The following is a 4921-nucleotide window of genomic DNA, read 5'->3' on the forward strand; positions in this document are numbered from 1 at the left end:
CACTTTGGGGTTGTTAGGTGTTTCGAAAAAAAGAATAGCCCGCTTTTTGGAAGATTTAACTATGCGAGTATAAGTGTACCCGTCAGTCCATATTTAGATTGGATCAGAAGTGAAATTACAAGAGATTAATTTTATTCGGACATCAAATACTCAGCCATCGCAGACGATGGGAGTTCAATTGAAGTCAGAGACATTATCAATATTTGATTGGTTTCGGTCGCCGCAAGCGCTCTTGAAAGTTACATAAAATACACAATTTTGTTGTTTTCGTTTTTCTTATTTCACAACGGTTATACGAAAAATTAAGATGTTACACTATCATTTATAGAAGGAACGGGTAGTTGGTCATTTTAATTTAGCTTAGTAATACAATTCACGATACCTTTTGAGAGATAAGTGGTGAAAGGTATCTGCTCCGATAGCCGTGATCGTCTAGTGGTTAGGACCCTACATTGTGGCCGTAGTAACCCAGGTTCGAATCCTGGTCACGGCAGCGAAAGCTGTTACGGTGGAGTTAAAACAATTATTTTATTGTTTGGAATAGTTGTGTGGTGTTACAGTAAAATGCATAATGTAAATTATTTAGCTAAAAGGTCCGCCACTTTAGAGTTCAATTATAATTGTATCCATTAATTTTCGACAGTATAGGGATTTAACATTAATCGTTCCATATCGTACTATAATCGTACATATATTGATAGAATATATGTACTCTAACAATATAATATATACAATATAGAAATAGGCTTACGCAATATTGTATATTTACTTCATATAGCAAATATTTAATATAATTTACCACATGGTAATGTATCCACAATATTGCGTTTTCTTAATTAAGATTTCCTTTAGAAATAATACAGCATAATAACAAATATAGTTTTGAATATAATGTTCATAATATGAAAAATGTTTTTTGTCACTTAAGACGTAAACATACTTTGTGCATTAAAAAAATGTAGCGTTTAAAACAAAGTGCTAAGAAACTATTTGTATAATCTTCTGGTTATTCATAAATATTGTTGTTTTCTTTGTGTTATATCTCACAATTGTTTAAAATGGAGGACTATCAAATGAGTGATGGATACCGAAAGAAGTCTTGTCTACCTTCCGGGGAGATGACGGGTTCAGACACGGAAACAGAGGAGTCACAAAGAAGAGAAAGTATCCAAGTTGCTACAGTAGGCTTGAGTAAGGCACGTGAAGCATTAAAAGCGACACCATTCTTTATGCCGGAATCAGAGGTACAAGAAGAATCGACGGTAAAGGAAATAAGGAATGGGTTTTACAACTAGCCGAAAGACTAACTGCGGTTTTAAAATTATTTGGGCAAGATCTAAAAAGCGAAATTTTGCGTTCAACTGAGGAACTCGTGAAAAAAAACTTGGCGGATATAGAAAACAGGATTTTACATGAAAGTAAAGTCGAAGTCCGACCTAACAGTAGTTGACAGATCGATTGCACGCCCAGGATGTTGGGCTACTGTTGTTTCGAGGAAAAAAGGTAAAAAGATGGTGCAACATGAGACGGTTCCACCTAAAGGAGGGGCATTGCTCACAGTGCCGCGGTCAGCAGCAGTACTGGTGACATTAGAATAGGAAGCTGAGGAAAATGGTGTTAGGTATGCTGAGGTAATTAACAAAGCGAGGAATAGATAAAACTTAATCTTTATCTAAATTTGGCATAAGTCACATAAACATCAGGCGGGCAGCAGCAGGTGGGCGTCTTATTGAGATACAAGGCGAAGCTAATAAAGAAAAAGCAGATTTACTCGCCAGAAAATTAAAAGTTGCGCTGACTACAACGGCGACAGTTAGTAGGCCTAAAAAATGGTGTGTATGAGGGTTAAAGGCCTCGACGACGCAGTTACTGCCGGGGATGTAATTGCTGCCCTGTCGAATAAGGCAAACTGCACAGCAGAGTTAATAAATGTTAATAAGGTGTAAAGACATTGAACATACAGAACAAGAAGTGTGTTTGTACAATGCCCGGTCGCAATAGTAAAAATAATTGGAGAGTGCATAATTGGATGGAGTTTGGTAGAGGTAGTCCTTTTAAAACCCCCCCCCCCCCCCCCCCCACCACGCTGCTATAAATGTTTGGAGTTAGGGCACACACGGGTCTTGCTCATCCACTGTGGACCGTAGTTGCTATTTACGCCAACCCCTGGACCTCATAAAACTAATAAATACCTAAAAAAACCATGACACTGATATCGATAACATCTAAGCAGATATGAGTTCTGCACAATTTAATATATTTATTTTTTTACAATTTGTTGCTTTATAATATAAAAATTTGACATAATTACATGTAAAGGAAACTGGCGGCCTTATCGCTTTCAAGCGATCTCTTCCAGGCAACCACTGTGAGAACAGAAAAAAAATGTATTAAATTACATAAGGTAGACAAGAAGTGCAAAAATACACGTTTTACATATAGTTGTTAAGGAAAAGAAACAAAACAGGAACAAAAAACAAACTAAACTAATAAAGTATACAACAAATAATAATAATAATAAGTGCACGTGAATCATTATAATTTAATTTAAGATAAGTCTCTCGTCAGTTAGTAGGTATTATTAAAGTTAGGGATACTATGTGGACAGGTAATATTTGTACAGAAGAAATTGAAAGGAAGATAGAAAAGGAGCTAAGCGAATAGGGAATGGAAGTGAATTTCATTGCTTACCTGCAAAGACCTTAAAGGACTCGCCAAGATAGGAGGAGTTATGACACGGGATTTCAAGATAGAGTTTTCGGAAGAGCGTAAGCTATAGTTATGGGATCCTAAAATTTAAAATCATTTTTGAGATAGGAAGGAGTTTTAGGAAGGAGAACATGAGCATCGCGTCGTTGACGAATGGGTAACCAGCCTATCCGCTTACGGAACGCAGAGATATGGTCGTACTCTCTTAAACCGAATATAAATCGGATACAGAAATTTTGGAGACGATCCAGTTTATTCAACAACTCCTCGTTTAGATCGGAGGAGCAGGAATCGGCGTAGTCCAGTAATGGCAGGAGGAGAGATTTAGCCAGTGAGGTTTTAGTACTAAAGGGAAGAAAATTACTAAGACGTCGAAGGATACTGGATGCACCGTACAATTTGCGGCTAACTTCTTTAACATGTTGCTCCCAGGATAAATTTTGATCAATTAAAACCCCCAAATTGTTTACTGTACGGTAAAAAAATTGAGGGTTTTATATATGTACGTACCTACTTGCAATAAATAAGAAAATGGAATATGTAATAATAATTTATGTGTAAATTTCGTTATGATAGTGGCAAACTGTAGTAATTGCTGCCAAAATACAAAAGTACATACTTTACAACGAAAACAAAAAAAAACATCTTGTGAGGGAACCGTTATAATATGAGAAGTGAGTCCGGTGTTTAGCTTTTTATTATTCAAGACACGCCTTGCATACTTACATTTGTTATTTATGAAAAATTAAAATAATTAATAGGAAAATATTATTAAATATATTTTTCCGTACGTATTACAAATACAAATTCTTTGCGTTTTTGTAATACGTTGATTTGGATTTAACAAAATGATATTCTTAAAATTATTATTATTAACAAAAGAATTCCACTAATTATGATATATTGATAAGCGTAAACGTTTTTATATCTCAATAGGTAATTTATTATTTATTATATTGTAGCAAAGTAGTAACCATAGTGCAATATGCCTACGCAATATCATAAAATATAAAAATCAAATAAGATTTTTTATTATCCTATACAAACGTTAAGGGGTTTCAAGTTAAAAATTGTTTATTTTATTTTTTGTTTCGAATTTATTTAATATAATGATTAATCGAGTTCTGAATGTGTTAACACTATTGTATGGTCCTAGTTTTAGCCATCTTAGGCCGGATCTTCGAATTTATGGAGGTAAATACGCTGATATGGAAAAATTTCCTTTCGCAGTCCTTATGGAAAAACAGAGATATACAACACACGAGGGGGTCCGGAAATTAATATATGATCCATTCTGTTCCGCCACTGTCCTCTCTTCCACTTGGACGCTAACAGCCTCACACTGCATCGACAATAAGAATATTATGTTGGTACCACTATTTATTCGTTATAATACAACAGGCGAGCCGCAACGAAAAAAAATTCTTAAAATAATCTCGAATCCAAATAGGCCATTTAACGAACGCCTAGCAAATGACATAGCTTTAGTGAAAACTGATAGCATTCAACTTCCATTTTATGTGAAACTCAGCTCAGTCGACTATACCACTCTCGTTGGACAAGAAGCAATACTCTTAGGTTATGGAATACCGTATACTAAATATGAAAAGGATCCAGGAACAAACTTTACTTTAAAAATGATGGATGTTATGCTGATGACATGTAAACGTACTCCGATTTCAAAGTTATATCTAAGTATATGTACAGTACCTAAGTGCGGGGTAAAAGAGTTCATTTGTCCAGGAGATTCAGGAGGCACAGTTTTGCATAGTTCGGGAGTTATTGGTGTCCATTTTGGAGGTATTAGGTGTTACGAAAAAAAGAATAGCCCGCTTTATGGAAGATTTAACTATGCGAGTATAAGTGTACCCGTCAGCCCATATTTAGATTGGATCAGAAGTGAAATTACAAGAGATTAATTTTATTCGGACATCAAATACACAGCCATCGCAGACGATAGGAGTTCAATTGAAGTCAGAGACAGTATCAACATTTGATTGGTTCCGGTCGCCACAAGCGCTATTAAAAGTTACATAAAAAACACAATTTGGTTATTCTTGTTTTTCTTATTTCACAACTGTTATACGAAAGATGTAAGAAGTTACACTATCACTTATAGAAGGAACGGGTAGTTGGTCATTTTAATTTAGCTTAGTAATACAATTCACGATACCTTTTGAGAGATAAGTGGTGAAAGGTATCTGCTCCGATA

General features: G+C 35.3%; 1 non-coding gene across 1 annotated transcript; it reads left to right on the top strand.

Moving 5' to 3' along the window:
- The first annotated feature begins 421 nt into the window (after positions 1-421).
- Positions 422-493, top strand: Trnah-gug. The gene has a single exon. It is a non-coding gene; the product is annotated as a tRNA-His (tRNA).
- Positions 494-4921: the final 4428 nt, after the last annotated feature.

The sequence above is a fragment of the Pieris napi genome, chromosome 20 (assembly GCF_905475465.1).
Source record: "Pieris napi chromosome 20, ilPieNapi1.2, whole genome shotgun sequence".
NCBI classification, from domain to species: Eukaryota; Metazoa; Arthropoda; class Insecta; order Lepidoptera; family Pieridae; genus Pieris; species Pieris napi.